We start from the raw sequence: 11609 nt of genomic DNA, 5'->3' as shown, positions 1-11609 counted from the left end.
GAGTGCACTGAACAACCCTCCATAAAGGACTTTCCAAGTGGTTCTCACTTATCGAGTGGAAAAGTCCTAGTTTATGGTTGTACACCATTAGTCCTTATGACCCAGGACAACATTGAGACTCTATGTGCTAGAATTACACTTTGACTTGTTTACCGACTCGCATGGGGTCATCAGGTGGCAAGGTTGGGTGTTCTAGTCGAAACATATAGGAGTCGATGCATTGTAGTCGGGGATACACCGCTTACCTTCGGGTATGGATATCCTATGTGTTCTCATGTGTATGTAGGTTGAAATCTATGATCAGAGTATGGTGGTAATTATGAAAGGGGTTTCATATATTACACCATCGATGCAACTACGACATGACACATAGTATCGATTCATTGACAACTCTCGATAAACCAATGGTTGTCGAATCAGTCGGGATATACGAGTTGAAGGGACCGTACTGTACGCTAATCGTAATTGAATGGTTCTTGCAGGCACTATCATTTGATACCTAGGGAATCATGTAAGCGATGCTGCTAGGCGTTTAACATGATTGGTTGGGTACTATCAGACTTGAGTTCTGACGTTCTTGTTATCAAGAGGTTGATAAGTAAGAATGGAGCAATTGTGGTATGCTCGTATAAGGACATGTTTAGTCCGAATCACATGGAGATGTGAACCCACGACTAGTTGTATCAGTGAACCATTGAGGGCCACACAAGTACTAGCTTTCTAGATCCCATTGAGAAATAAAATAGTTCAATGTGTTCAACGGCTTATAAATGAGTTTATAAGCGTAAGAAAAATAGAAGTATGAATTATATGAGAGAAATGTAATTTTTAATTTATGGAAGTGTTGCTAAATTAAAAGTTGACCAAATAAATAATGTATTTGAAAATTGTGATTTTCATAAACATTGTTATGGACTTAATTAAATTAATTCAGGTGTTGAATTAATTAAACACTAGTGGACCTAGTAGAGTTCAAATAATTAAATTGATTCAAATGTTGAATTAATTAAATAACATTGGTCTTGTAGAGTCCAATTGGAATAATTATTTAACTAGTATACGTGAGTAAATTCAAGTAATGTTTAATTAGTCTCAAATATTTTTGAGATAATTAAAATTAAGTTCATGGGTTTTTTTTTAATTGTTAAATAACCCAAATAGATTTGCATGCATGGGAGGTGAAAATTTGGGACACAACTTTTGCAACATCCAAGGCATGGCATGCCTTTGGAATACACAACACCTTTTCCCACAACCAAGACTAGTCTTCCCTCCTCCCATTTTGAGTGTGCTTGGCCGAAAATTCTAAGAGATTTTTCCCAAAAATTCTCTCAATTTTCTTCTTCAAGAATTGAGGATTCACTTCTCTTTGAAAAATCCTCATATTTTTCTAGTGCAAAATATGAGGGGATCTACCTAGTTGGTGGTGGGCTTTATTTTAGAGCAAGGAGTGCCCTTTGGAAGCTTGTAGAAGTTCTTGCTATACAAGAGCTAAGGTGTTTACACCTTAGTTGGAGCGATCATCAACCTCAAGAGGTTGATAGGTGTGATTTCTTTACACCCTATGAATGTCATAGTTGTGTTTTTGTATATGCTACAACACTAGTACATAGGTGGCCGAAATTTTCTTGTTGAAAATTAAATTTTTGAACTTCCGTTGCACTTCCGGGCACCTAAAAATCGACCCCTTTCAGGAATATTTAAAACATCTTCAGGTAAAGAGGAATGAGAAGGAAAAGGTGGGGAAATAGGACAAATATTGGCAAAAGGAAAATTGTCTTCATGAAATATCACATCCCTAAAGACAGAGAGTTTCTTGGTATTGAGATTCAAAACTTTGTATCCTGTTTGGGTGTTAGAATATCCAAGAAAGACACAAGGATGTGCTCGGGGAGAGAACTTATGTCCTAGTGGCAATGAAGCAACGTAGTGCAAACAACCAAACGTACGTAAATGAGTGTATGAAGGCGGAGTGCCCGTTAGCAATTCATAGGGAGTTTTATTGTGCAAAATGGGACTACGAGATTGGTTAATAAGATATGTGGCAGTCAACACACAATCACCCCAATAACGAAGAGGAAGAGAGGTTTGAAAAAGCAATGAACGAACATTATAAAGAATATGTCTATGTTTGCGCTCTACAATCCCATTTTGTTGCGAGGTATAAGGACAAGAGCTTTGATGGATAATGCCAAGGTAAGAAAACAAATATTGACACTCGGTTTTGAAGAAATCCAAGGCATTGTCTGTCCTAATAACCCGAATCTTGCTGGAAAATTGATTATGAACCATGGCAAAAAAAAATTAAGAATTCGAAGTACATCTAACTTCGAGTGCATAAGATTCACCCATGTGCCAAGAGAAAAATCATCGACTATTGACAGAAAATATCTCTCCCCATTCATAGTTGGTGTATTAAATGGCCCCCAAATATCCATATGAAGTAAATGAAAACAATGTAAAGACTTGGTGTCACTGTGTGAAGGAAATGGCAATCTAGATTGCTTAGATTGTGGACAAATGGGGCAATGTGAGAGTGACAAATTATTGGATAAAAAGGACAACAAACGCATTCTTGATCCAGACATATGAACGAGTCGTTTATGCCACAAAAAATCATCGGTAGAAGTACCAACAAAAATCTCTTTTTATAACAATATAGTATTACAAAGAGGAAGAAATGAACATGACCTATTCATAGGCTGGCATAAGGTCTTCAAACAATGGGAAGCTTCAAGGTGATAGAGTCCATTATGCCACTTTACCAATCCCCCACATTCTTCCCACTTTTGAGGTCCTGAAAGAGGCAAAAATGAGGATAGAATGTGACAAAGCAATTACGGGATTCGGTAAATTTAGATATGGACAATAGATTGAATTGAAAATCTGGAATGTGCAGAACATTTTGAAGAGTAACAGAGGAAGATAATGTCAGTGAACCAATATGGTTAATGAGGGTAGTACTACCATTAGGCAACTTCACTGAACAATTGAAATTCGACAGGGACTTATGATTTTGCAGCAGACTTAAATCCCCAACCATGTGTTCATTAGCTCCAGTGTCAATTATCCAATGAGAAGATGGCATGGAGACATGAAATAAATGTAAATTACCTGCCATATTCACCACAGGCTCAACACTCGTTTGAAGGTTGCTGTTGTTAGAGTAGATGCCCTGCAAGCCAACGGTTGGCTGAGGAATTTATTGACTCAAGTGAAATAAACAATATTTATTTTAATATAATTTAACTTTAATGGCTTCATTATACTTTATTTGTATACCCATGCAAACAGCATAGATAAAGTCCTTGATTATGCTTTAATAAAAATGAATCGTAATTCGATGTTGAAAATCATTTGTAAACACTGCATATTCTAAATTCGTTCCTAGTCGATTCAGCCGCCTAAAACAAGGATAAAGGTCGCTTGAGCTCGAGACTAGCATCTGTGATGTTGTGTACTGCGTTTCTTGGTAAGGGCATAGAGATGTACAAACATGCAGATGGGCAGTCATATGATGATTATACTGAACAACTCTCCCCCGGACTTTCCAAGTGGTTATCATTCATCGAGAGGATAAGTCCGTGGTTATTATTGTACACCGTTAGTCCTTATGACCCGGGACAACCGTGAGGCTCTATATGCTAGGGTTGTGCTTTGACTCGTTTACCGGCTCCAGGAAAGTCATCGACTGGCGAGGTTGGGTACAGTTGCCACAGATATAGGATCCAGTGCATTGTAGTTGGGGATAAACCGCTCACCTACGGGTGTGGATATCCTGTGTTATCTGATGAAATAATAGTGCATGGAATCTCTGGCCAGAGTATGAGATGTACGTTAGAGAAGGAGTTATCAAATAGTAAACGCGATGCTACTATTATAGTTATCACATAGTTATCGAATTAATATGCAACCCTCGATGAACCAATGGTTGCAAATTCGATCGAAAATATATGAGATGAAGGGACTGTACCGTACGTTAATCATAATCGACTGGTTCTTGCAGGAACTATCAGTTATACCTAGGGGATCATGGGGCGATGCTACTAGATGCTCTTACCATGATCCGATGGGTGCAATCGGAAATGAGTTCTTACATTCTTGATCAAAGTGTTGATGAAAAGAATGGGGCTAAGTAGGGTAAGCCCGAATAAAAGATTATGTCCTGAATCACAAAGAGTTGTTGTAATGCGTGAGATTTTTATTTGTTAATTTGCGATTATTGATTTATAATTTGCAGTAATTATGGACGGAAAGGATCGGACCGGGAAAGACGAGAAAATACATGACATCTGTGCGAGGAACAGTACCCCTCGCGCATATGTGCGACACTGATGCGCGCATATGCGCAAAGTGAGCAGAGGACCTCGCGCATATGCACGGAGGGTGTGCGTGTCACGCCCCTTATCCGAAGCGTCGGTGAAATCCGGCATTATTTAACAATTACTTGAAAACAATTAAGCCTCGTATCGAAATGCCAAACCAGTCTTTTTCATAAATTAAACATTTTCTTTACATTGACAATAGAATTAGAAATACATCAGAGTTTCAAATAGCGGAAACGAAAAGAAAGCAAAATCTTGAGTTCTGATCTTGATCTTTGATTCACCAACCCCAGAAAGAATCTTGCTCTTCCTCATTTTCTTACGGACACAGTGGAACCAAAGATTTCGAAGTATAGAAGAGAACACATAATCGATCGAAATTTTAAACAGAACATGCCAATATTTTCGAAAAGGGACACACCAACATGCATGTTTCATTATTTATATCAAGGTTTAAAATACATCAAATTATTTAACGAAGGCCAACTTACCTGATTTTTTGTTCAAAGTTTCCTTTTGAAATTTCGGCAGTACTTCGACGCGAATCTAACAAACACTATCTTTGATCGGGCAGCACTTCGGCAGAAGGTTTCCGTACTGGACTGCACGAAAATATTTCCTCCTTCTTCCTTGACTTCGGCCGAGACTTGAGAGGGAGAGGGGAAAAGAGCCAAAATTTTGGAGAGTGAGGGGAAAGGAAAACCAAATTCCTTGAAGGCTTTTGTGAGGTTTTGCAATGCATGGTGCCTCTTATTTATAGACCAACACTTGTCTCCTCACTTGGCCCAATGGCTGAACCCTCGCCTCCCAAGAAAGGATTTAATTGTAGTCATAATGGTGGTCCCATATTCCATGCTTTCCTCAAGTTCAAGATTAGCTATAATTGTGGTTCAAACTCCCATGCATTCTTCAAGAGTCACCTTGATCTTCTATAGGGTCATTTCCTGCATCATTAATGTGTCTTAGTCCTTTAGCTCATCCCTTAGCTCCTTTATGGGTTTACTCAAAGGTCATTTCTTGCATACTTAATTTGTCCAAACTTTTAGCTCAAATTATAGCTCCCTTTTTGGTCTTATTAGGACAAGCTTGGTTGAGCTTCTTTGAGCTGAAAGATCGACTCCTTGAGCTGGGGTTTTATTCCTCCCGTGACACTACGCCGATGGATGCAATTACTTGTAGCTTAGCCTCCTGTTGAGCTAATCCCCGAGCTTTGAAGTTGCTTCATCGAGTTAAATTTAATGAAAATATAAGTTAATATTCAAGTTATCTAGTTGGAACGAAAATTTTCGAGCTTAGTTTGAGGTACTTCAAGTTCATATTACTTACTAGATTTGCTTCGGATCGTAAAATCCTGGGTTCTCACAGTGCGCGCATATCCGCGACAGGAGGGCTCGCATATGCGCGAGATGCTGAGATGTTATTGCCGAGACCAGTAGGTCTCGCGCATATGCGCCGATGTAGGTCGCGCATATGCACGAGACGTGCAGGTTAAAGGATAAGCCACTTGGCCTTTCCATGCATTGTATATATATCAGAATAGCCAATTCCTTCAGAAAGGGTAGGAGAAAACCGAAAGATACAGAGGAGAAAGCTTCAAGTCCTTTATACTAGAATTTGAATTGCGCAAAATCCGTCCGTTAAATTTTGAATCCGACTTCAGTATTGTATTCCTATCGACGCAGGATAAAACCGGTAAGTTTTGATATGTCTTGAAATTAGGATATTTCCAGAATCGAATATAATTCATATATGATGTTTTTGACATGGTAGACATCGTAGAATCGAAGTCAGATTGAGAAACAGATTGATTATGGAATTTTTATGATTTTTCCAGAGTATATCGATTGATATCGGACAGATTCGGATTATTGATTAATTACAAATTGTATGGAATATTGGTTATAGATTGTAATTATTATCTACTGATGTGTTGACGGGAATATAGAGATTATGCCGTTATGCCATTGATTTTGAGTTAAACCCAGATTGATCAGAGTTGGTATTGATTGGAGCAGTATATTGATATTGTACTACATGATACTGTCATTACCAGATTGAATATTGACAGCCTTGGAATTCCCGACAGGTACGTCGTCAGAACTGCAATAAAAGAAAGGTATAAGTCAAAGTGGTACTGGGAGAACGACTCGAGTATGATATACTTGAGTTTCCCTAAATCACATACTTATTGTTATTGTGTGCATTGATTTGAATTGATATGCTTGTTCTATTGATTTATAGAAAGTATGTATTAGACGAGTATTAGACGAGTGATCTTGTGACATAGGTGCCAGATAGTGATGGAATCGTCACTGACACATTGCACATTGTCACAGGATAGTGATTTGGCGAAAGTGCCCAAATTCTGTGACGGATAGGTCAAGACACCAGATGTTGGTTATATCGATGTTGAATAAAATTAGAGTTTCTTCTATTACTGATCTTCGATATGGAATGCCAATGTCTGGAAACCGGGATCCCTAGACTAGGATTGAGTATAGTCTAAGACGTGGAGTCACGAGTCTGATTGAAGATTTTATATAGGTTATATTTCAGATTTTGATACATGTCACTGATATCTGTTACATGCTTTTACATTGTTTATATGATTTCATGTTTCATTGATTTATACTGAGATGTATTTCTCACCGGAGTTATCCGGCTGTTGTCGTGTTTGTATGTGTGCATGGCAACAGGTGAGACAGGATCGGGGTCGAGGAGATGAAGAGATATCTTGATTAGAGTGGAGACTACGGACCTTGATTAGAGATAGGTTTTGGACACTTGATATTTAGATGTTAAACCTTAGTTTGAATGATTGTATATAGTACAAGACTTGTAATTTAATACTGACATGTATATTTGATCGAATACATTACGTTTCCGCATTTGAATTTTTTTTTAAAAAAATTAAACCCTATTTATTATAATTGATTAAATTGTCCCAATGATGATTAAGAACATGATTAGCGTCCGGGTCCCCACAACAAGTGGTATCAGAGCGATAGATCATTTAGATTGAGATAGAAACTAGTGAGCGTGGTAGATGGAGTTTGCTTTCCTGCTTTTGATTGCTAGCATGTCTTACTGTTTTAATACATGTTTACCTGATTTATCTGATTTTGTTATGATAATGTGTATTATTGAAATGGATCGGAACCGATTCTTGATCAGAGGTAGGATGATCAGAAAGGGGCTGAGACAGATTTGTTAATTGTGATTGCTAACCCTTTTGATAATCAGATATGCCTTCCCGAAGAATACCAGAACAGGGTAGTACTTCGACTCCTCCAATGGATGTGACAGCAACACCGATGGAGACATTGTTGAAGAGATTTCAGTCATTCAATCCACCGACTCTGAAAGGTACTGAGACTTCAGTTGATTTCGAGAGTTTGTTAGACGACATTGATATGATGTTTGAGTCCTTGTATTACACTGATGAGCGGAGAGTGAAACTGATTGGGCACCAATTGCATGATGTTGCAAAGAACTTGTGGATTACAACAAAGCGGGCATTGGAGCATCGAAGGTACAATTATTACCTGGAATGTATTTAGAACTGAGTTTTATCAAAGATTTTTTCCAATGTCGTACAGGAAGGATAAAGGAGCAGAATTTGCAAACTTGAGACAGGGTCAGCTGAACATCGAGGAATATGTGGCCAAGTTTTCTACACTGCTACGATTTGCTCCACATGTGGCCGAGAATGACGAATCCATTGCTGATTAGTTCATTAATGGCCTGAATCTGGAAATCTTTACCTTTTACTGGGAGACCGAATAATTTTATTGATGCTTTGAACAGAGCTAAGGGAGGCGAAGCCGGTCTGATGAGACAGAGAAGAGCATCGTTTGTGCCTCCAGCACCGAGACCACAGCAACCACCTCCCCGATTTGAGAGTGGCAGCAGTAGTGGTGGAAAGAAAGAATTTCTGAAAGCTAGAGGGAAGCAGTTCAAAAGATCTCGAAGTAGTTCATCCAGTTCTAGTGGCTCGAGACAAACCGGTCAGGGCCGGAGTTATACAGGACCTTATTGCAGCACCTGTGGAGGGAGCATTCCACAGAGCAGTGCCGAGGAGTATTTGGCACATGTCGTATTTGTAGACAGCAGGGACATTTTGCTAGAGTTTGTCCTCAGAGAGATTCTCAGAGATCACAGGGTGCCGAGTCATCTGGATCAGTAGCTCAGACTGGTATACGGCCACCAGTTGCAGTCCACTCCTTCCAGCCAGCATCAGCCCAGTCACAGCCGAGGCCATGAGGAAGCCAGACAGTTAGGCAGCCTCCTAGACAGCAGACCAGAGTGTTCGCTTTAACTGAGGAGCAGGCTCAGGACGCACCAGACGATGTTGTGGCAGGTAACTGTTTTATTTCTAGTTATCCTGCATATGTATTGATAGATACCGGTGCATCACATACATTTATATCTGAGCGATTTGCATTGAATCATGCATTGCCTATTGAGTCATTGCCTGCGATAGTGTCTGTCTCTTCTCCATTGGGGACATGTTTGATATCAGTAAAGTCTGTGAAACATTGTATGCTACAGTATGATGGACATGAGATTGAGATAGATTGTATTGTGCTTGGGTTGTCTGATTTTGATTGTATTATCGGTATCGATATGTTAACCAAGTACAGAGCCACTGTTGATTGTTTCCACAAGATTGTGAAATTCAGACCTAAAATGGTTGGTGAATGGAAGTTTTATGGTAAGGGTTCTCGAGCCAGAATTCCTTTGATATCTGCTATGAATATGACTCGATTGTTACAGAAAGGAGCGGAGGGATTCCTTGTCTATTCAGTTGATTTACTGAAACTAATTCCATCATTGGCTGATTTGCCAAGTGCTGTGTGAGTTTGCTGATGTCTTCCCAGATGAGATTCCTGGTTTGCCTCCAATTCGAGAGATAGACTTCAGCATTGAGTTGATGCCAGGTACAGTTCCGATTTCGAGGGATCCGTACAGAATGGCACCGATTGAGTTGAAAGAGTAAAGAACAGTTGGAGGATTTACTAGCCAAGGGATATATCAGACCGAGTGTGTCTCCTTGGGGTGCTCCAGTCTTGTTTGTGAGAAAGAAAAACAGTTCGATGAGACTTTGTATCGATTATCGGCAACTAAACAAAGCAACGGTAAAGAACAAATACCCTTTGCCTCATATTGATGATTTGTTTGATCAGTTGCAGGGTTCTTCTGTATATTCCAGGATCGATCTGAGTTATGGATATCATCAGCTGAGAGTCAGAGATTCTGATATCTCGAAGACAACATTTAGAACCAGGTATGGACATTATGAGTTTAGTATCATGCCGTTTGGGTTGATGAATGCTCCAGCTGTGTTTATGGGTCTGATGAAATGCATATTCCAGAGGTATCTTGATGATTTCGTTGTTATATTCATTGATGATATCTTGATTTATTCGAAGAATTTGATTGAACATGCTGAGCATTTGAGAACTGTATTGAAAATTCTGAGGGCTGAGAAACTGTATGCTAAACTGTCGAAATGTGAGTTTTGACTGAGACAAATTTTATGTTTGGGGCACAGTATATCCGGAAATGGTATAGCAGTGGATCTGAACAACGTTGAAACCGTGATCAGTTAGCCAAGACCGAAACTAACGTCAGAAATTCGTAATTTTATGAGTTTAGCAGATCAGTATCGATGATTGATGTTTCGAATATGATTGAATATTGATATTGTTCTGAATTCGTGTTTGAAATAGATAGTAGACAGTGAAGAATGTAAATTGTGCAGTTCGAACCAGAGATGATTTTGAGAATTAAAGCAGTTCAGCAAGTTGATCAGAATATTCAGAACTCGATATCGACAGTCAGAGCAGTGCATCGATCAGAATAACAGGTTAGTGAAAGTGTGTTATATGTTAATAATCGTTTTTTGTGCCGAATATTTCAGATTTTAAACGACGTATGTTGTCAGAAGCACACAACAGTCATTTTAGGATTCATCCTGGTGGCAGAAAAATGTATAATGATTTGAAGACACAATATTGGTGGAAACATATGAAATCTGATGTTATTGAATTTGTTGCCAAGTGTCTGAATTGCCAACAGGTGAAAGCAGAAATAAAGAAACCAGGAGGATTGTTATAGAGTTTGTCCATTCCTGAATGGAAATGGGATCAAATTTCCATGGATTTTGTGACACAGTTGCCACGTTCCTCCAGAGGTTTTGATGCGATTTGGGTAGTGATTGATCGATTGACCAAATCAGCATGCTTTATTCCATACAAGATGACATACAAACAAGACCAGATAGCCAATATTTATGTCAAAGAAGTGGTTAGATTGCACGGAGTGACAAAGTCGATTGTTTCATACCGTGATCCTCGGTTTACTTCGCACTTCGGGCAAATTTTGCAGCAGGCTCTAGGTACGAAATTACATCTGAGTACCGCATATCATTCACAGACCGACAGACAGTTAGAGCGAACTATCCAGACATTGGAGGATATATTGAGAGCTGTAGTGCTTGATTTTAGCACTAATTGGCAAGATGCATTGCCACTTTGTGAATTTCCGTACAAAAATAGCTATCAGACGAGTATTGAGATGGCTCATTTTGAGGCGTTGTACGGAAATAAATGCAGATCCCCTCTGTATTGGGATGATATCTCTGAGGTTCCTGAAATTGGACCTGACATGATCAGAAATATGACTGAGAAAGTGAAGCTAATACAGAAAAGAATGAAGGCAGCTCAAGATAGACAGACCAAATATGCCAATGTTTGACGTAGACCATTGGTATTTTAGGCAGGAGACCGAGTGTTCTTGAAGATTTCACCTTTTCGAGGAGTTGTCAGATTTGGCAAGAAAGGAAAGTTGTCTCCACGATACATTGTGCCGTATGAGATTCTCGAGAAGATAGGAGATCATGCCTATCGACTCGCATTGCCGCCTTCATTATCAGGAATACATGATATTTTTCAGGTATCGTTGTTGAAGAAATACCTGCCTGATGCTTCCCACATAATTCAGCCAGATGAGGCTGAGCTGGATGAAACCCTGAGTTATTTCGAGAAACCAATTCAGATTCTTGATCGAAAAGAAAAATAGCTCAGAACGAAGACCATTTTGCTTGTGAAAGTCCAGTGGAGTCGTCATGGCATCGAGGAAGCTACCTGGGAAGTCGAGTCAGACATGAGACGGAGATTCCCAGAGTTATTTAATTGATGTGAGTTTTCTATTCAGTATTCTGTTATATACATTTCCTTCCGATATGATTTGATTGCTGGTATTTCGGGGATGAAATCAGTA

The sequence above is a fragment of the Primulina eburnea genome, chromosome 15 (assembly GCF_022965805.1).
Source record: "Primulina eburnea isolate SZY01 chromosome 15, ASM2296580v1, whole genome shotgun sequence".
NCBI classification, from domain to species: Eukaryota; Viridiplantae; Streptophyta; class Magnoliopsida; order Lamiales; family Gesneriaceae; genus Primulina; species Primulina eburnea.
The sequence above is the reverse complement of the archived record's forward strand: the minus strand, read 5'-3'. Positions refer to the sequence as shown.